At 38.9% G+C, this 23253-nt stretch overlaps 1 long non-coding RNA gene across 1 annotated transcript in view; it reads left to right on the plus strand.

Moving 5' to 3' along the window:
- The window catches only part of LOC138041009 (uncharacterized), a 301351-nt gene that overhangs the window by 51479 nt on the left and 226619 nt on the right, over positions 1-23253 (plus strand). The window lies entirely within an intron of this gene.

The raw sequence follows: 23253 nt of genomic DNA on the forward strand, positions 1-23253 counted from the left end.
GACAGCTACAATAGTTCGCTAAAACTAATGCCTAGGGGTTCAGCGGGGTTAGTATCTGGATGGGAGACCAAAAACAATATAAACCTCAAAACAGTCAATGTGACCAGTATCACGCTTACAGCATACATCTTTGATATTGGACATCCATGTTAATACATAGATTTATCCAAGCCTAAAAGCGGAGCTTCCTGGTTATTTATTCCTACAGCCTGTAGGGTTAGTGAAAATAGAAGGTTTTGAATTGTCCGCGTTTTGATGTTTCCAGTTTTCTGGAACCGGAAATTCATTGGCTAACTACTGAATTCCACGGTAAATTTTACGCTAAAACCGATATCGCATGAATCACGTAGCGATGAGTGCGATATCGGTTTTTGGAATTCACCAGTGTGGCAATGAATTTTTTCTTGAACTGCATGAGTCTTAAGAGAAAACAAGCACACCCTCAGCGAGTGAATGGAAAAGGAAAGAAGCCACTTCAAAGGCAACTGTCACTAGCCAGCGAACAGGAATCACGCTAAAATTAGAAACCATAAAAAAACTTCGTCAGTTCAAGGTCAAAAAAAGAGTTTTACTGATGTACTTTATTCCACATTATCTCTGAAAACGAGATCATTCACATTTTGATGTATTTCATTAAAACACGCCAGGTTGGCTTGGAAGAAGAATCGGCAAAATACGGCAATGCAACCAAGAAAGGACGAACTTCAAACAAGATCCGCTCCAATACTAAGTTACCTTTAGGTGCTTTAAACAAACTTCTGAAAACACAAGCTGGTGAAGTTTCTCCCTAATTTTACGAGAACTCACAGCGATTACGTGTTTATAACATAAAGAACAACGAAAACCAGTTGGGCAAACGGATTTAAAAAAAAAACACTTGTTTGCTCCCATTTCAATGCAAAACAAACAAAAAAATCAACTTTTTCTTTTGATAATTGTTATTTAATTCCAGTTGACAATAAAATTCGAGTCTCATTCCTGAACAAAGGAAAAACCGATTAAACCACTTGCTCACATATCATGATAGCTGTGGTCTACATTGGTGGCTACGCAGTTCAAGTCAAGTCAAACATCGGAGGGATATAAACTTAAAGCTGAGTGGTTTTTTTTAAATTTCTTTAGAGCTGCTTTTTTTTCTCTGTATTGCAATTTTTGGCATATATTTAGAAGCTCTGATAAGGTTGCATGATGCCTGGAGTACCTATGACTACAACAGAAACGAAAGGAGAGCGAAAGAGAACGACAACGACAAAACAGAATACCAGTAATATAATAGCTCATACTTGGTGGGAGAAGTTACTCCGCAAATTCTTGGGCACGAAACCGTTTGTTATTTTTACGGATGCGTTATTTAAAGTGGAAGCTTTAATTTTTTTAAAAAAAGTGGCTTAATCGGTTTTTTCTTTGTACAGGAATGAAACTCGAATTTTTATTCTCAACTGGAATTAAATAACATTTATCTGTACTCTTTTGGACATAAAGAAAAAGCTGATTTGTTTGTTTGTTTGTTTTTTTTTTTGGTCTAAGATGCGAGCGAACAAGTGCTTTTCTAATCCGTTTGCCCAACTGGTTTTCGATGTGCCTCGACAGTGACAAGAAAATTTTGCCCGTATGTTATAAACACGTAATCGCCGGCAATGAGTTCTCTTAAAATAAGGGGGAAATTTCACTAGCTTGACTGTGTTTTCAAAAGTTTGTTTAAAGCACCTAAAGGTAATTTACTGTTGGAGCGGATCTTGTTTGAAGTTCGTCCTTTCTTGGTTGCATTGCTGTATTTGCCGATTCTTGTTCCAAGCCAACCTGGCGTTTTTCATTGAAATACATCAAAATGTGAATGATCTCGTTTTCAGAGATAAAGTGGAATAAAGTACATCAGTAAAACTCGTTTTTTGACCTTGAACTGACAAAGTTTTTTTATGGTTTCTAATTTTAGCGTGCTTCCTATTAGCTGGCTATTGATAGTTGACTCTGAGATAGCTTTCTTCCTTTTCTATTCGCTCGCTGGGGGTGTGCTTGTTTTCTCTTAAAACTCATGCGGTTCAAGAAAAAATTCATTGCCAAACTGGTGAATTCCAAACTAAATTTCACTCGAAAAACCGATATCGCACTCATCGCTTCGTGATTCATGCGATATCGGTTTTAAGCGTAAAAGTTACCGTGGAATTCACTAGTTAGCCAATGATTTTTTCTACAGAAAAAAGCAAAGAAAATGATTCAATTAAGCAGCAACCGGAAACATCAAAACTCGGACAATTCGAAACCTTCTATTTTCACTAACCCTACAGGCAGTAAGAATAAATAACTAAGAAGCTTCGCTAATCTATTTAGTATAAATACACAGGTGATTATACAAAATCGCGCGCTCTCATTGGCTCGCTATCTCGGATTATCAGCCGATAATCACCTCGACGGACAAAACGGCTGCCAGTAATCGTTTTGCCACTGTAAGTGAAGATGATTTCGCGTTGAAATTTTTTTTTTCGCTTTTTCGAAATAATAACCTGTGTATTTATACTAAAAAATTATTCGCCTCAGGCTCAGTGATTATAGGTGAATATTCACCTCGACTTCGTCTCGGTGAATATTCACCGATAATCACTTCTCCTTGGGCGAATAATTGTTTAAAAATATTACATATGCAAATAGCGTTATTAAAATTTCGTTCGCGTTAATGAAGTTCAAGAAAGTGCTAATGAACGTACATTTGCCGTGTAGTTTGAACTGTTGACGTAAATGAATGTATATTTTGCGTAAATGAACAACAAAAGGTGTAATTGAATTGAGGGTGGAACATTCCTGCACTTTGACAGATCACGAGAAAGTGGTATAGCTTCCTTACAAGAACTCCAGCATTAGAGAGGGCAAAGAAAAATAATACAGTCTGTCAAACTCTTTCTGCGAAACTCGGAGATCCGTGAACACTGGTATGATTATTCAAGGTATCCTATTGTGGGATTCACTTTGATTAATCACTAGACATACAATTAATATTCCATAAATATTGTTATTTTTGGACTTCACGGTTTTCCGAGTTTCACAGTGATCATGCATGACACTAATTTCAATGAAGTGTTGTATAAAACCTAAAACGAAAACAGTTATTCCGAGAAATTGAAAAATGAATACCGTTCATTTTGGGTTGACGAACCTTCCCATCTGCCAAAAATGATGTAAACGCACAATTCGACAGGACAGAAAATCAGAAAAACCATCCGAGCCATTGTCCGTTTTTGCACTAGAGACGTATTATCCGTCGGAACGAACTTGAGCAAGACCTCCTCAGTAATATGGCCTAGAATAGGCTTGTTTACCAGCCGCTGTTTCGGGAAATAAGCCAGAGCTCACTCCCAAAACTACGGCTGGACGCGTGAGGTTAGCCATTGTTAATCTCCACCAATCAGAAACTCGCCTGCACAAATCGAGCAGGCATAAATTAAAATTTTTGGTTGAAATTGTGGCTGCGAAGGTGTTCTTTAACCCTCTGCTCGAGCTTTACAGTGCTTTTAAGGTGGAAAACATCCAAGATTTCGACAACGGAAAGTGTTCGAGAAGCTGGAGAATGGTATCGTGTCGGTTTCTATCGCCTGAGTTCGGAAACTTCACTAATTTTCCAGTTGCTGAGTTAGCGCCAAGGGCAAAATTGGGCCCTCAACTTCACTGCTATTGTGATTTCTCCTCAGACTTCGCTAATGTAAGAGCAAGTAAAATTCCTCAAGATCAATCAAAATTAGTGCTGAATTTATTGGTGGCAGAACGAGGGGGCCGAGAGCGCTGAAGCGGCCGAAGATTTTGTTGATAATTCGCCGCCGGGTTGAATTCTAATTAACATTGTTCATTTAACCACAAACTCAAGCTCGCGTCATCTGGAAACTTCGCACAGACGTTTTAAGCATTGCTATGTAATTACTGTTTTGTTAAAATCAATGTTTTGGGATGTCAAATGCCATTTCCCCGAAACTATAAACTTCAATTACTTCAATTACGTCACAGACACAATCTATCGCTCACGTGTCCAGCCGTCTCTTCTCGGGGACGGGGAGAATACCCGAACTCGAGTAAGCGGCGGAAATCGAGCCTAGACCTAGAATGAATCTATCCTAAATAACGAACGACTGAGATAATTCAAGAGTCGGAAACAGCTGGAAGAGATGAAATAGGATAAAGGGCCAAAAAGTGGACATATTACACTTCAAATCTTCAACAAACATGAATTTCATAGGAAACAATTAACAACTGCGCTATACATTAATAATTCTTGCAAATAAATAGCTTGAAGTCTTTTCTTAAAGGTAGGCAAGAGAGTTGGCAGAAAAAACATCGGAATTGTAAAACTTGTAAAGCGTGGAGAATTGTTTAGTATTAGTTCTGCAGCAAAGTAATTGGAAGGTCTTACAATTTCTTGTAAAATAGCAATGTAATTGAATTTTTCAGTAAAACAATTTTGTTTGCTAACATTGGACGGGAAGGGTCGTGGTTTGATAGAAGTACATAAATTTGCCCAATTGCAAGGTGTACATATTGCAGGTAAAACCCGGTCTCAGGTTGAATCCGTTTTTACAGGTTAAATTGGTGATCCTCATTTTACCTAGTAGGTTGAATATGCACTCAGATGAATTGAGGAAACCTTCTTTGGAGCCTAAATTAAACCTAGAGAACAAATAGGGTCAGGTTAGGATTCGTTTTGGTTATTATACATCGATATCAATTATGACTTATCAGTAAACAAAAGTAAATGATAAAAAGAACAGTGTTGGGTGGTTGATCATGTTCGACGCTGAAGTGTAGTGGTGAAGACACATGCAGAACTATAGATCTGGAGGGTCCGACTTCGAATACAGGTTAGTGCATAGTTCAGAGTTTTTGTTCCCTAATAATGCTGCAATGTTCAGATTGGATGGATAAGTGTATGAATACTGAAACCGATATCCGATTAGAGAGCTCGAGCTGCCTCGAAGTTGCGGCAGCAAAAGATCTGAGTTTTATGATATACGTGGCATTGCCATGCATATGACTTGCTTTACATCCGAGGCTATCGTCGAAGTCGCCGGCTAGATAGTCACTATGAACAATGTACCTAAGTTCTAGCTTTGTAAGTACTTCCTGCCGTGTACCTCAAGGATAGCTCCTTGGACCAATCATATGCTTCTTAAAGAAATTCCAAGTGTTACCAATGATCTCCGAAGTAAATACTAAAATTTGAACAGTTTTCTTTTTGAATTAGGTCTTCTCATGATTTATTTATCGCAAAAAGGATCAAATTGATCTACCCATTCCAGGTTAGTTGCACATAGGGTTTTTGGGCTTGACGTCAGGGTCTATCTAAGTGAAACCGAGCTTTCTTTTGGCACTCTCAAAAGGCTTTTGGGTTATGTATGGTCAACACCCATTGTTCTTTTTATCGCTTGAATATGTTAAGGATTCAAAGCTCTAACACGTACTCGGATCCACCATTAATGCAATGGGTGTCAGTGAAGAGGTCACTACGGTGTGCAACAATTGTCGAACAATAATTGGCACTTTCATTCAACGAAGACTAGCTTGTGAGCAGGCTCTCAGTCCTTCCAGGTACATGAAGACCATGTGTTGTCAGCTGCGGTTTCACAATTAGTGGCTACGACTTCCTATTACAATAACGCAACGATTGCTCTTTCACAAATATAGATTTTTAAAGACTAAAATCAGTGAGAATAAAATTTGTTCCACTAAAAGTGCAGATAGAAAAGTAAAAAATAGAAAAAAAAACAGCTTATCTTATTATTATTATTATTATTTGCATAATAAGAACAACGCACCTATTGTATTCTGACTCGTTCTGAAAGTCGCCTATAGCAATAAAGTCGGTACGAAGGTTCAAGTTTTTAATCAAATAGAGTAGTGTTTTAAAACTAAATGTTTTTTTTCTATTCTTTCACAAGTGCGCACAGAGCCAGGAGACGCGATTCATTCACTTTCTCTTTCTCTAATTGGATCAAGAATCGGACCAAGAACTATTTGTACGGATTTTTTTTCATGATCACTCAACAAAAAGTGTGTGATAAACCTTAATACTACCCTTTACTAAAAACCTACCTGTCCTTGGCTCCGGGATTTTCAATGGGTGCTTCGAATTCGTGTATGAACGAATGAACTACGGTATTAATAGCGCTTGTCGACTTCCCCTCAAGAGTCTTTAAATCATAATGTGGGCGGAATATTCTTCTACTTTGATAGATTACGTCTCCCTCTTCAAATTGTATTGTTTTGTGTCATATGTCTCCGCGTTAATTAAGGGCTTGTGTACTGCTATTCTTGGTTTTCACGTGACGTAATCAAAATTTAAAAATAAGGAATTATCAATCCTTTTGAGATTTTAGTTTAGTTAGTTATTAGAAAAGCTGAAGACTTGTCTTTTCACAAATTTTCAGTTTGATAGGGTTTTTCGTCATGTGATAAAGCAAGGTTGAATTTCTAAGCTTTTGCGTGACACGATATTAAAATTGCGGTCGAGAATGCTATCCCGTAGGTTAAAAAAGTGACTGAGATTTTGCAATCTGAACAGTCCTTGTATGAGAACGAGATGCTTCCGTGAAGCATACACTGGGTTGCCTGTGGTACATGTTACAGGAAATCAGAAGGCACAACTGCTTTTCACCACAAGTTTAAGCGTGCCCTATGAGCATCTGACAGCTACAATAGTTCGCTAAAACTAATCCCTAGGGGTTCGGCGGGGTTAGTATCTGGATGGGAGACCAAAAACAATATACCCCTCAAAAGCATTGGACCGAAAATTCTATTTCAACGCTAACAAATGCGGACCAAGCAAGGAACCGATTTTGTTAGCTTGCTTTATGCGAAACAAATATTGATGCAAAAGTAAATAAATAGTGGTACAAAGTTTTTAGGAAGAGCAGAAGGAAGTTTTCTGGACGGTCGATCGAGAATAAAATATTTTGCCATCAGCAACAACATTTATGACACGAAAACAACATTAATTTTTAACCCCGAATATAAAAAGTTACGATCACCGACAAACATTCTGGGAGATTTTTGCTACTGTAATTTTGGCTGCACAAGTAAAAGCGCAAAATCGAAAGTTACATCGGATTCAGAGGGCGCCGTGATGAAGTTACAGCGGTGTGTTTACTCGCGAAACAGTGTCAAATCATCATTTGACACAGATACCGGGTTTTTGTTTTTGTAAGTTTTCTTTTTCTTTCAAGAGTTATAAAATTTGACAAGAAATGTGCGAATTCAACACAAAAATCACAATCGCCCAATTCTTCAGGTTGACAGTCAAAACTTTACTCTCCAAGACGAGGTTATTTATCGCCTGGTAATTCCATCGTTTTGGGGATAGCAGCTACTTTATTATTCATCAGTGACAGATTTTTTTTGCCGATTTTGGGGGTCATTTTGTTGAAACTCAAGCAAGCTTCCAACAGACCTGTTTATTTTCGTTACACTATAGATCGTTTTCACTGTCACGCAATAAAAAAATCGAAAACCATGCAGTGGAAAAAGTCAAGAATTCGTGATGTTGTAGAAGATAAATGAAGAAGACACTTCTCCAAGCTTTAGGCCTGTGCGTTTCCCCAAACTTCAGATATTCGTAGAAATGTTTCGCAGAAATTTACAGAGCCCAGTATGAAAACGCCATTTGTGCACCAATATGGCGGCCGGAAAATAGTGTCAACATCTGTTACTTACTTTGGCTATCTAGGCGACTGAACATCTCTACTGAACAGGCCGCTATTTACCTAAGCACTTTTACTAATGCTTTAAATTCTAAAAAGGCTCAAACCATGAGATAAATATACATTTCTCAATAAACTTGATTGTCGCCTCGTGTTACGCACCGCTATAACTCAGAAATTCAAAATGCTCTGGTTTCCAAACGAAGCACGCTATTGAGCTTTAAAATTGCAAATGGATACAAATTTACCGCCTCTTATGCCTGATGAGGATAAGAACTTTCGTGGCTCTTTAGTTTTGGATTTTAGAAAATGATGACGTCACGTGAAAACAATCTATACCACAAAAATGCTCCCGTATCACATTTCAACACACGTATGCAAATTTGTTAAGCTCGAAAATTACACAACATGGTATTAAAGTTCACAAAGGTTGGAAATATCTCGGCAAAATCCTTTTCCAGCGAAAAATTAATCGAAACAAACAACATATTTACTATTAGAGGCAAAAATACCTTCCTATTTCAATTGCGTGCGTGCAAACAAGAGATGCAATTAAATAAATTTTTGACAGTTCACATCAAAACCCTTTTCCACTCGAAACGCTGACCGTAAATAATGAAGCACAAGAGCGACAACAACTTTCATTCAAATAATTCTTCACTGTCACATTTCCAAATATTTTACACCTTTGCAGAGTTGAGTACAAAATACCGGTAAATGTAAATTGTCAGATGACTAAGATGCGACTTGAGTAAACACTGTGATGCATTCTTGTAGGCGTTCGATTCCTTCAATGTTAATTTGTTAAATCATAGTTAGTAACTATGGTTAAATCCATAAAAAAAATTGCTATTTGATTTCCGTGTTTTATATAATACCAAGTTACTAAAATATTAGAAACAAAGCTCACTTGATATCCAAAGGCGAAAAACGAAATTGTTGTCGAAGACCATTACTCGTCTCTTCAAATCCAGATATTTATTTTTCAGCGCTGTCTTGCTCATCCAATTGACGATCCATTCTTGAGCTCCATGAGGATGTATTTTGTTTAAAGATCCACTAAAACGCCATTCACGTCAATGACTTATTAGTGAAATTTCCAATTGTTATACCGGAAGACTGTGCAGAGTTGAGAACAGGTAAATACAAATTTGACAAATAGCGAGACAACTGAGATAACAGATCCACTATATGGATTCCTTCTCTGTCTTTGTTATACTGAGTTACCAGAGAACTGTTCATTTGGTTTGAGTGTTGTACAAAACACCACACTTGGCAAATTTTTAGGAAGACAGCTCACTTTGATTACAGCTCGACGGGCAACAGATTGTTGTCGAAGTCCATTACTCGTCGCTTCTAACATTCGACCGCCTGTCTTGTTCAGTATCCAATTCGCTTGCTATTATTGAGCTTCATAAGGGTACATTTTGTTCAAAGATCCACTAAAACGCCATTCGCCTTACATGACTTTCGACGCCATTGCCGGTTAAGTTAATCGTTCTACTGTGCCCACCAGAGAAATCTACGCATTTCCCACTACCCTCTCGATCCTAAGAAAATACGTGTAGAAGGTTCTATGCACAAAGACACCACTTAGCAGGGGAGTGACAGGCAAGACTTTTACCGACACGGAAAAAAATAAAAAAAAACAGAAAACGAAAAATAAACTAGACCCTCCGTGAGGGCACACTGGGTTGCCTGTGGTGCGTGCAGCGTTCCAGGCAATTTTTTTCAAGTTGGTGGGTCATTAAGACCATTTAAGGGGTCACCCAAAAGTCATACCAGCAGAGGCCCTTTGGCTCACAGGTCCGCGCACGTTCGTACGACGAAACAGCCCCTTTTCTGAGGTTAAAAACCTGGCTAACGGCCTATTAATTAATCATTTGTCAGAAAGAAGAAATTCCTGTCCTCTTTAAAAAAAATTGACACGCATTGCTTACGTGTGGTAGTGAAGTAACACAGCGATTTATTCCATAATGTCAACTGAGCTGTGTGTTGTCTTCCAGGAGATTCAAGTTGTCCTTGCGTAATATGTAGCTCTAATAGTGAACGATATTGTTTTGGTATTGTCTATCATTGTAGTGCCATGGTAGAAGTCTTGGGTAAATAGCCTGAGAAGACATGTGGTTACTAGCAAAGTACTGAACCCAGAAAGATTGAAGAAAATAAATGGGAAGCGAAAAACATTGTCTTCTGGGAGAGACATGTTGACAGAATAAAAGGGAATCGAGAAACATTGGCTTCTGGGCTGACATGTTGATCATGCAACTTCTTTCCACCACAAGTGTAAGCGTGTACTGACAGCACCTGACAGTTTTGTAAACAAAAGTTTAAAGTTGAAGTTAATCCCTGTGTGGTGGGTTAGTATCTGGATGGGCGACCTAAGAAATATACCACTCAGTAACAGAAGCATAGGACCGAAAATTCTATTTTAATGCTATCAAATGCGAACCAAGCAAGATACAGATTTTGTAAGCTTGCTTTATGCAAAACAAATATTGATGTAAAAGTAAATAAATATGGATACACAGTTTTTAAGAAGAGCAGAAGGAAGTTTCAGGACGGTCGATCGACAATAAAATATTTTGCCATCGGTAAGAAAATTTACGACGTGAAAACAACATTAATTTTGAACCACGAATATAAAAAGTTACCATCAGCGAAAAACATTTTGGGAAATTTTAGTTGTTTTGTTGTAATTGTACTTTTGGCTGCACCGAGTAAATCGCACATCGAATTCAGCGGGCAGAGTGATCAAGTTACCGCGGCTTGTTTACTCGCGAAACAGTGAAGTATCTGTGTCAAATGATGCCAAGATACCGGGTTTTGTTTTTGTTAGTTTTCTTTTTCTTTCAATTGTTATAAATTTTGACAAGAAATGTGCGAATTCAACACAAAGATCACTCTCAGAGGTCACAGTGACCATTGTTTCTGCAAAATCAAAAATTTACTCTCCAAGACAAGGTTATTTATCACCAGGTAATTCCATCGTTTTGGTAATAGCAGCTACTTTATTATTCATCAGCGTCACAATATTTTGCCGATTTTGGGGGTCATTTTGTTGAAACTCAAGCACGCTTCCAACAGACCAGTTTATTTTCGTGACTTATGCGTTACCACAAAAATTCTCCCCGTATCACATTTCAACACATGTATGCAAATTTGCTAAGCTCGAAAATTACACATGATAAATTTACAAAAGCTAGAAATTTCACAGAAATATTTTCCAGCGAAACATTTATTGAAACAAGCAACATATTTGCTATAAGAGGCAAGAAACCCTTCCTATTTCAGTTGCGTGCGAGCAAGCGAAACACACAATCACAAAGCATATGCAATTAAATAAATTTCTGACAGTTCACATCAAACCCTTTTCGAAAGAACCTTGACCGTAAATAATAAAGCACAAAAGAGACAACAAGCTTTCATTCAAATAATTTTTCACTGTCACATTTCCAATTTGTTTTTACCTTTGCTGAGTTGAGTCTTAAAATGAATGTTACTTGCCAGACAAACAGGCAAACTTTAAATAGATGCGACTTCAGTAAACACTGTGAGACACACAACAGAGATCACAGATCTACTTGTGGTGTTCGATTCCTTCTAACTTCTCCCGACACGGAAAATAACAATAAAACCCACGAAATGAAACCGAGATTCCGACTGGGTTTGGCAACCCAGTAAAAATGCTAACACCACTAGTGAGGATAATTGCAAACGATACAAGTAATTGCACATGAAATAGCGTTACAGCTCCAAATACAAAGGGATTCAGTAACAGCAGAAAACAAAAAGCCATGATAATACAAATAGACAGAAAATTCACCTTTTTAAGAAATTTAACTAAATGCATCCGGCTAGGCGTACATCTCTGCGACTAGCTCGATACCGCTAGCACTAACTTTAAGATCAGGAACTTTCTTCTTCAGGAAACTTTCACAGTTCTGTGCTTCTCTCCTTTTGGCATTTGGTTTTCAGTGCAGTTCATATCATGATTTTCACATATTTGTTCATTTGGTACACATTTGTTCTCAACATATAAACTTTCTTTCAGTTTGCCGACCAACCCCGGCCAAAACAATCGCTCAACAGCATCTTTTAGTGTGGGTCTACCGCAAACGGCGTGTGCATAAGTGAGTTGTTTGAGCGTTCCGAGGAAGAAGCTTAATACAACAAAAAGCAATATGCTCACAAACGACATACTGTCATGGGCTGCACGCTTCGCCACAACTTGATCGCGCAAACAAATGATATTTGGTATGATCACGCTCAATCATATGGTTTTGCCTGTCAATAAAAGGCATTATTATACTTATTATACTTAGGATCGAAATTCTCCAATCACAATTAGCTATTTTAACAACTTGTTTCCTCAGAAGGACGTCTCTGAAGCTGCCCAATCAAAACATGACGACTTCCATCACTTAGTGCTATAAATTCACACAAACCACCAATGCCTGTCTTCCTTCGGTTATTTCAGGAGGGGTTAGTCAATATCTATCTATCGTTAGAATCTCTCGACTCCTGTCTCGTGTTGCTATCGCACACCCACTAAAATTCGCTCATTCCTGGTCGTTTTATTCCTACTCGTTTAGAACCAAACAACTACCTCCTAAATGTCAACATCAGTAAATGATCACGCAAACGAAGCCAATGGCGAGAAATAATATTTCAACTGAATAGCTTGAAATAAAATTTGCGCGAAATCTCTCTCTTTAAAAAAAGTTAAAGAAATATAAGGGCCGTTTATACGAGAGAAAATAAAACGCGAACAGCCCATATAAATGATGCAAAATCTACGTTCACAGCTTTCTCAAGCCCCGGCTTATCCTGGCCTGGGAGTTTATACTCGTATAAGTAGTTCCTTTGGCGTATTATGTACGCCGCGTCCAGAGTAAGCCGCGGCTTATTTTCTCTCGTATAAACGACCCTATTGTTGTTTTCTCAAGTTAACAATAGAGCCGTTTATACGAGAGAAAATAAGCCGCGGCTTACTCTGGCCACGGCGTACATAATACGCGAAAGGAACTATTTATACGAGTATAAACTCCCAGGCCAGGATAAGCCGCGGCTTGAGAAAGCCGTGAACGTAGATTTTGTAGCATTTATACGGGGTGTTCGTGTCTTATGTAAACCGCGGCCAGAGTAAGCCGCGGCTTATTTTCTCTCGCATGAAATCTTTTTCTGACCTTAATTAAAAACGATCGCCAGCTGTAATCATTTGCCAGAACGATCATGCCTACAAATTCCTGTCATCTTTATTTAATGCGTATTAAATTTCAACTCACTTATGCAAATTAGTTAAACTCGAATACTACACAGCACAATGAATCACAACAGTTGAAACATCTCACAAAAACCTTTTCCAGCATGAAATTTATTGAAACTAACAAAATATTTGCTATTGGAGACAAAAAAACCCTTTCTATTCCAATTCCGTGCGTGCAAACAAGAAACAATCCGTCTCACAAACCATACGATATGCAAATAAATATATTTTTCAGTTCAAGATTGAACTCTTTCCTAAAGAACCTTTCCCAAAGCACAAAATAGACAACAACCTTTCTTTCCAATAATTCTTCACTGTCACATTTTCAATTTATTTTTTTTACCTGAAAACTGTACAGCTTGACTGCAAATTAAATGCAAATTGCCAGACAAATGAGATGCCACTTCGGTAAACACTGTGATACATTCAAGACATTCGATTCCTTTTACACTCATACTCAATTTCCCACTTACTGTCAGTGTTCTACATACCGGCACAGTTTATAAAATAAGATTAGAAACACACACACTTTCTCATATCCGACCGCAATTGTTCTCGAAGACCATCCCTCGTCGCTTTTAAGATTCCAGATATTTATTTTCCCCGCCTGTTTCGTTATTCCAATTGACGTTCCATTCTTGATCTCATAAAGGTATATTTTTGCCACTAAAACGCCATCCCCTTTACCACGACTTTCGACGCCATTGCGGGTTTAATAATTAAACGTTCATCTGTGTGCACCAAGGAAATCTACGTATTCCCCCAGCCCCCTCAAACCTAACAAAATACACAGACAAGACTGTATGCACAAAGCCACTACTTAGCAGGGGAGTGACAGGCAAGACTTTTACCGACACGGAAAAAAATAAAAAAAACACGAAACTAAACACAGATTCCAACTGGTTTGCCATAGGCAACCCAGTAACGAGATGCTTCTGTGAAGCATACACTGGGTTGCCTGTGTTACGTGCTACAGAAAATCAGAAGGCACTGAATTGTGTGGTATTGAAATACAGCATTCCAGTCTCTGAAGAATAACAAATAAAAGAGAAGCGAGAAACATTGGCTTCTGGGCTGACATGTTGATAATTTTCCAGTTCCCTCACAACTTCTTTTTACCACAAGTGTGTCCTCTGAGCATCTTAGGGCTTTCTAATACTAAAGTTCACTGAAGTTAAGCCCTGCCGGGCGGGGTTAGTGTTTGGATGGGAGACCAAAATAACGTACCCCTCTTAAAAAAGAAGCATCGGACCGAAAATACTATTAACTGTAACAAATGCGAACTCAGCAAGGTACAGATCTTTTTAGCTTGCTTTATGCAAAACAAATATTGATGAAAAAGCAAATAACTATTGATACACAGTTTTCAGAAAGAGCAGAAGGAAGTTTCCCGGACGGTCGATCGAGAATAAAATATTTACGACATCAAAACAACATTAATTTTGAACCGTGAATATAGAATATAAAAAGTTACGATCAGCGACAAACATTTTGGGAGACTTTTGCTACGTTCAAGTAAATTGCAAAATCGAAAGTGACTTGGCCGGAATTCAGCGGGCGCCGTGATTAAGTTACCGCTGTATGTTTACTCGCCAAACAGTGAAGCATCTGTGTCAAATGATGGCATAAGTTTCTTTTTCTGTCAAGTGTTATAAAGTTTGACAATGAAATGAGCGAAGTCAAAACAAAGATCACAATCGCCCAACTCTTATTTATGCAAAGTCAAAATTTACTCTCCAAGACACGTACGACGTTATTTATCACCAGGTAATTCCATCATTTTGGAAATAGCAGTTACTTTATTATTCATCTGCGTCACAAGTTTTCACTGATTTTGGGGCTCATTTTGTTGAAACTCAAGCACGCTTCCAACAGGCCTGTGAACCCTTCCTGCTTACAGAGCAATACTAAAAAACTTCTCCCATATCACATTTCAACCTTAAGCTCGAAAATTCAATACAAACATGATATTATAATTCACAAAGGCAGAAAATACCACAGAATCCTTTTCCAGCGAAAATTTATTGAAACAAACAACATATTTGCTCTTAGAGGCGAAAACCTCTTCCTATTTCATTGCGTGCGTGAAGACAAGAAACTCAATTCTGTCAAATTACCATGTACTTCAGGTAAATACTGCTCACTTTGATTTCGTCTCGACGGGCGATAGATTGTTGTCGAGGTCCAGTACTCGTCGCTTTTGAGATTCATGCCTAGTTTATCCAACTGACTTTCCATTATTGAGCTCCATAAGGGTATATTTTGTTTAAGGATCCACTAAAACGCCATTCGTGTTGCATGACTTTCGACGCCATTGCAGGCTAAGTTAATGATTCTACTGTGTCCACCAGAGAAATCTAAGCAGTTCCACTACCCTCTCGATCGTAAGAAAATACGCCCAGAAGGCTCTATACACAAAGACACCACTTACCAGGGGAGTGACAGGCAAGACTTTTACCGACACGGAAAAAAAAAAAAAAACCAAAAAAAAGAAAAACTAGACCCTCCGTGAGGGTACACTGGGTTGCCTGTGGTACGTGCAGGGAGTCGAAATTCAGTGATGCTCTCGATACCTGCCTTCCATCAAGCGAAGTGTACTTTTTTTATGTGGTCTTCAATGGTCGTGTACATTCCCTTAGCGGTTTTTTATATTGTTATGGATCCCTGATCAAAGGGCTCTACTTTGACAAAACAATCTGTGCTTCGCCCGCAGACAGACAAGAAGACAGAGCTTGTGAAAAAAAAAAAACTTGTAATAACATTTATGCTGGCAACTGCAGGTTTTGTAGTCGGTTACGGGACCATGCATTACCTTTACACCCCCTTGTTTTTATCGGAGCTACTCAAGGAAATTACTTTTCTGTCCTTTCGCCCGTAAAAGTTCACTTTCCTTTTTGTAGCTTGTGTTTGAATCCCTTTTTTATATGCTTCGCAGTACGAACTTTCGACAAGGATTTAAACGGATAATATTCTGTCGACTTCCACAAACCCAGAACGAGATGTTGCAACAGCCGTAATGAAATCGAAAGGATTTGATTGGTTATCCTCTCGAAAAAAGGCGTGTTTTTGTGCAGGATCAAGGCCAAAAATACGGACAAAAACATGAAACAAAGGAACTTGACCAGCGCCCTGTGGAGCGCTGGCATGGCGGTCGGACACGTTTGGAAGAGCTCCGTGTACATTTTTATTTTAACTTTGTACTGCGTCATTGCTCCCTGGAATATTGATTTCCAGTCATCATTAAACCGTTCATCTTCCCGAAGATATAGACTGAGAAGGTTGGAAGTCGAAGAATCCATAGCAAAATGTTTATCAAGCTGCTCTGTGGCCGACTGCTTGGGGAGACGCCATATTGGAATCTACCTATCAAGCGTGTGAGATTTACTCATTGTAGGGTAAACTATTATAACAACAGTGACGCCAGTTTTAATCTCGAGTTTCTCAGTTTATGTGGTGACATAAATCCCAACCCCGGACCCACTGCAGGAAAAAACACTAGCAAGTGTTCCGTCTGTGGACGTGCCGTGGCTAAGAATCAACTAGCGATTACATGCGACAGCTGTTGCCAATTGACTCACATAAAGTGTGGCGGGATAACAGAGAAACGCTACAAACAGCTTCTGTCCGGCTCAAATTACTGCTGGAGTTGTCCCACTTGTACAGGAAATGTGTTACAACAGCTACCTTTCGCGAATGTTGATAATATAATCGAACAAGATAACTCTCTTCAAAACACGAGCTCCCACGGAGAACCAACAATCATCTTTCCACGGAAAACCAACAAGAAAGAATGCATAATTGCTCTTCTAAATGTAAATAGTCTTGCTAGCAAGTTTATTGAAATCAAGGAATGGCTTGTTGATGGGGTTTTTGACATTCTCTGCATTCAAGAAACGAAAATTGACAGCACTTTCCCGAACTCTCAGTTCCATGTAAATGGATACAATATCTTTAGACGAGATAGAAAGAAAGGTGGTGGTGGCGTCATGATCTTTGTACGGAATAGCATCATAGCAATGCCCGTCAAGACATTATGTAAATTTGTGGAAGCAATACTACTAGACTTAACTATCGGTCAAACTCGATTCGCACTGATAGCAGCCTACAAGCCCCCCTCTGTGTATAATGTTCCATTTACCTCCGATATGTACAGTCTATTGGAAAAAAACTACTTCGCTGAGCGACAAATTTATCTGTTTTGGGGATCTGAATTGTGACATTAGTAATCCTTTGGATAATTATAATAAAGGAAGATGTCTACTGGACATGTGTGACATTTATGATCTGGATTCTTTAAATAATTCACCCACAAGAATATCTTCTCAGCGTTCTTCATGCTTAGATGTTATTCTGACGAATGTTTCAGGATACTTCAGGGAATCAGGAACTTTGGAGGTTGGCCTCAGTGATCACTGCCTAGTTTATACAGTTCTAATAAGAAATTACCGCAACCTAAAGCTAAAATTATCCGGGTACGCTCTTTCAAGAATTTTGATGAAGGCTCCTTTTGTAGCGACCTCAGCTTGGTTCCTTTTTCGACGGCTTACGTCTTTGATGACCCAGAAGATGTATATTGGGCTTGGGAAAAATTGTTCGTTGAAGTTTTGGATGATCACGCTCCAGTTAAATCGTTTCGACGAAAACATCGCGATCAATTTCAATTTATAAATCTTGAGTTACGGGAAGTGATGATGAGAACGTAAATCGCTGTAAAAGGCAGTTCACAAGTCCAGAAGGCCAGAAGACTGGGAAAAATATCGCCAATTAAGAAACAAAGCTGTTAGTATGAGAAGAAATAGAGAGTAAGAGATCACTTTTCTAGAATCTGCAGTGATAAACATTCAGATCAAAAGAAGTTTTGGAACACAATAAGACCGTATATTTCATCCAGGAAAAAGCAGACTTTCCACAATGAGCGTATTGTTTTGAAAGAAAATGGTGGTGTTATTAGAGAACAAAAGAAAGTCGCCGAGGTTTTGGCAGAATATTTTCAAGCTCTCAGCACACTGATTTCAATCAAGTGCCCCCAAAGTCATACCAGACAATAAAAGTTCATCAATCCCGCTCCTTCACCTTAACAAACACAAGTCCTGGAGAAGTGAAGAGAATTATGAGAATCTTAAGACAAACAAAGCTACTGGTCATGATCAGATTCCAGCTCGAGCCGTCAAAAAGAATCAGCTGAGATTCTGTGTCAGCCTTTCAGCTGCTTAGTGAATTTTCTATTTGAAAGGGGAAAAGTGGATAATCACAAAGTTATTAGAAAGAGAGGAACAATGAAAATTAAACACAAAGTTTTAAGATCATGGGGAAGGGTGTCAAATGCTTTTGACAAGTCCATAGGGCTAAGGGTAGCTGTGTCGCACCCATGACAATCTCTATATGCATAGACATTGTTATGATAAACATCTTCAAAGTGTGAAGCAAGTCTTGAGTGTGAACGAGTTTTTCAAAAACTTTGGATAAGACCGGCAAGATTGTTATAGGGCGATAGTTAGTCTTTGTTAACGTACAGTCTTTCTTGTGGACCGGGACAATTTCACCTAGTTTCCAACTCGAAGGCACTTTTCCCCTTTCAAATAGAAAATTCACTAAGCAGCTGAAAGGCTGACACAGAATCTCAGCTGATTCTTTGACGGCTCGTGCTGGAATTTGATCATGACCAGTAGCTTTGTTTGTCTTAAGATTCTTCATAATTCTCTTCACTTCTCCAGGACTTGTGTTTGTTAAGGTGAAGGAGCGGGATTGATGAACTTTTATTGTCTGGTATGACTTTGGGGGCACTTGATTGAAATCAGTGTGCTGAGAGCTTGAAAAATATTCTGCTGCCAAAACCTCGGCGACTTTCTTTGTTCTCTAATACACCACCATTTTCTTTCAAAACAATACGCTCATTGTGGAAAGTCTGCTTTTTCCTGGATGAAATATACGGTCTTATTGTGTTCCCAAAACTCTTTTGATCTGAATGTTTATCACTGCAGATTCTAGAAAAGTGATCTCTTACTCTATTTCTTCTCATACTAACAGCTTTGTTTCTTAATTGGCGATATTTTTCCAGTCTTCTGGCCTTCTGGACTTGTTGAACTGCCTTTTACAGCGATTACGTTCTCTCATCACTTCCCGTAACTCAGGATTTATAAATTGAAATTGATCGCGATGTTTTCGTCGAAACGATTTAACTGGAGCGTGATCATCCAAAACTTCAACGAACAATTTTTCCCAAGCCCAATATACATCTTCTGGGTCATCAAAGACGTAAGCCGTCGAAAAAGGAACCAAGCTGAGGTCGCTACAAAAGAGCCTTCATCAAAAATTCTTGAAAGAGCGTACCCGGATAATTTTCAGCTTTAGGTTGCGGTAATTTCTTATTTAGAACTGTATAAACTAGGCAGTGATCACTGAGGCCAACCTCCAAAGTTCCTGATTCCCTGAGTATCCTGAAACATTCGTCAGAATAACATCTAAGCATGAAGAACGCTGAGAAGATATTCTTGTGGGTGAATTATTTAAAGAATCCAGATCATAAATGTCACACATGTCCAGTAGACATCTTCCTTTATTATAATTATCCAAAGGATTACTAATGTCACAATTCAGATCCCCAAAACAGATAAATTCGTCGCTCAGCGAAGTAGCTTTTTCAATAGACTGTACATATCGGAGGTAAATGGAACATTATACACAGAGGGGGGCTTGTAGGCTGCTATCAGTGCGAATCGAGTTTGACCGATAGTTAAGTCTAGTAGTATTGCTTCCACAAATTTACATAATGTCTTGACGGGCATTGCTATGATGCTATTCCGTACAAAGATCATGACGCCACCACCACCCTTTCTTTCTATCTCGTCTAAAGATATTGTATCCATTTACATGGAACTGAGAGTTCGGGAAGTGCTGTCAATTTTCGTTTCTTGAATGCAGAGAATGTCAAAAACCCCATCAACAAGCCATTCCTTGATTTCAATAAACTTGCTAGCAAGACTATTTACATTTAGAAGAGCAATTATGCATTCTTTCTTGTTGGTTTTCCGTGGAAAGATGATTGTTGGTTCTCCGTGGGAGCTCGTGTTTTGAAGAGAGTTATCTTTTTCGATTATATTATCAACATTCGCGAAAGGTAGCTGTTGTAACACATTTCCTGTACAAGTGGGACAACTCCAGCAGTAATTTGAGCCGGACAGAAGCTGTTTGTAGCGTTTCTCTCTGTTATCCCGCCACACTTTATGTGAGTCAATTGGCAACAGCTGTCGCATGTAATCGCGTAGTTGATTCTTAGCCACGGCACGTCCACAGACGGAACACTTGCTAGTGTTTTTTCCTGCAGTGGGTCGGGGTTGGGATTTATGTCACCACATAAACTGAGAAACTCGAGATTAAAACTGGCGTCACTGTTGTTATAATAGTTTACCCTACAATGAGTAAATCTCACACGCTTGATAAGGTAGATTCCAATATGGCGTCTCCCCAAGCAGTCGGCCACAGAGCAGCTTGATAAACATTTTGCTATGGATTCTTCGACTTCCAACCTTCTCAGTCTATATCTTCGGGAAGATGAACGGTTTAATGATGACTGGAAATCAATATTCCAGGGAGCAATGACGCAGTACAAAGTTAAAATAAAAATGTACACGGAGCTCTTCCAAACGTGTCCGACCGCCATGCCAGCGCTCCACAGGGCGCTGGTCAAGTTCCTTTGTTTCATGTTTTTGTCCGTATTTTTGGCCTTGATCCTGCACAAAAAACGCCTTTTTTCGAGAGGATAACCAATCAAATCCTTCGATTAAATTATGCGCAAGTAATTTGCGAACCCGTGCGAAGCTAAACAAAAGATTGTGCAGGGTCACGGTCTCAGGCCATTCAACAACGGCCAGGTGACAGAAAGTTATGATCGCGTCGCGCGAGTCGATCAATGGCTCAAAAATAGATTTTACAAGTAGAAGTCCTAAGAATAAAAATTAGCATTTCGTTCATTACGGCTGTTGCAACATCTCGTTCTGGGTTTGTGGAAGTCGACAGAATATTATCCGTTTAAATCCTTGTCGAAAGTTTACTGCGAAAAGCATATAAAAAGGGATTCAAACACAAGCTACAAAAGGTAAGTGAACTCTATTACGGGCGGCGAAAGGACAGAAAAGTAATTTCCTTGAGTAGCTCCGATAAAAACAAGGGTGTAAAAGGTATTGCATGGTCCGTAACCGACTACAAAACCTGCAGTTGCCAGCATAAATGTTATTACAAGTTTCTTTTTTTCACAAGCTCTGTCTTCTTGTCTGTCTGCGGGCGAAGCACAGATTGTTTTGTCAAAGTAGATTCCTTTGATCAGGGATCCATAACAATAAAGAAAAACCGCTAAGGGAATGTACACGACCCATTGAAGACCACATAAAAAAGTACACTTCGCTTGATGGACGGCAGGTATCGAGAGCATCACTGAATTTCGACTCCATGATCACATTCGGCAGGGAGTAGTAACGCGCTTGAGATCCAAATAATTGCGATAGCTCTTTTCACATTCTCTTGTTTTAAGCGTAAGACTGTTCTAAATGGCTTTAACAAGGCATGGTACCTTTCAATTGCTAGAACCATTAAGGTGAAGGAGGAAACGGGACGATAAAAATACTTCAACTTCATCAACCTACAATCAAACTTCGGTAAAAAAAGTCGTGCAGCAACATAGAAGGCCATAGGGAAAAAATGCTGAGTCCATCACTGACAGCCAAGTTTGCTAAGAGATAGTTCGTGACTGAATGCATTTCTCGTGTTTTGTGAACGATTCTGATAACCAGCACATTTCCAAGAAATCCGATTATGAAAAATGGAATGCTGACCATAGAGAGAATAAACCGCGCGCTACTATAGTCGGCCATCATACGCTGGTACAGCAGGGTAGATTTTTGTCTTTGTCAATACGTTAGCTCTCTTCTAGAAAACGTGAGCATTTGTGAAAAGATCGTTTAGTCATTTAGCATTTAAAAGTATTCTGATGTCGTTTGCTGTCAGCAGATGTTTTGTTGTCGCAATTATTTGCTTTAACCCGACATTTTAAAGACTTTTCTGTAAAAATGCTTTGTTTATAGTTGATCAAGCTAGTTCACTGCACCCCACTTTTAATAACCTGAAAGAAAAAAATTCAAACTTAACAGAAACATGATTAAGAATCCTAACTGGCAGGAGACAACCAGTTGGGCTGTTTACAAAGCGTGGTAGAGTTGAATCCGAGACAACAGGAAATAAATCCACACCAGATGTTAGAACGGGATTTGCTAACCGCATGCAAACCCAACGCCCTAACAATGAACACACCGTGTCTCTAGCATATTTAATAATGTAAAAATTGAAGAAAGGGCGACTCTTTAACTTTAGCAGCATAGACCCACTGTCGCGTTTGCATGAAAAATTCTGCCACCTGCCTCGTACGTCCCCAAACAGTCCGGGAATCTCTACCAGCCCTCTTACAGAAACTGTGAGAGGAAAAAAGAGGTGGGGTTGTTGTTTATGTTTCCCTTAAAAAGCTACTTTCTTGAAACGATGTCAATTATATTCCGATCTTTGTTCGGTTACATTTTTAAGAATGCTTTGTGCTGCGTTGGCCCCTATGGTGATTTCTCTTTGTTTCCGTAATCCTCATTTGCCGTGGGCATTGTTCTATTTTTACCCAAGACACCTGGAAGAACTTCCCAATAATTCAGCTTTTTGGCAACATCTTTTATACACGGGGAAAAGAAAATGCGCTTGTAGAACTAACTTAAAACTTAGAACACTAACTTAAAACGTCGATTGCCTTTTTTACATATTTTATTTCGTTTTGAAATAAACTGCCTTGACAGTTTGTTTAGCGTTTCCGATGAACAGCCAACGGAACACTTTAAATTCTCTTGCACTCGTGATCTCACTTCTCTTTTTTGCAGAATTTGCCTAATCTAGTTCTATGCTAACAACAGGAAATGAACTTGAATAAAAAGGTTCCATACAAATTTTGGCAAAATTGAAATTTCCATAACTTTTTTAATCATGGAATTAGCACGCGACTTTTTAGCAATGAAGGTTATTAAAACGTTGCAACTATTGAACTTTAATTTCTTAGTACAATTTGGCGATATCACTTGTCATGAATCTATTTATTTGCTCACACCGTTTTAAACCTGCTCGAGTGTGGAAGAACAAAAAAAAACTACCTACCCAGACTAAAATTGCTATCTATCGTGCCTGCATCTACTCTGCGAGCAGAGTCCCTTTTCGATCTTCCTAGATAAGTCGGGAAGAGGAAAGTAGATTCTGCTCGCCGCCTCCACATTTCTTATTGAGCATGCG

Source organism: Montipora capricornis, chromosome 3 (genome assembly GCF_036669925.1).
Source record: "Montipora capricornis isolate CH-2021 chromosome 3, ASM3666992v2, whole genome shotgun sequence".
Classification (NCBI taxonomy): Eukaryota; Metazoa; Cnidaria; class Anthozoa; order Scleractinia; family Acroporidae; genus Montipora; species Montipora capricornis.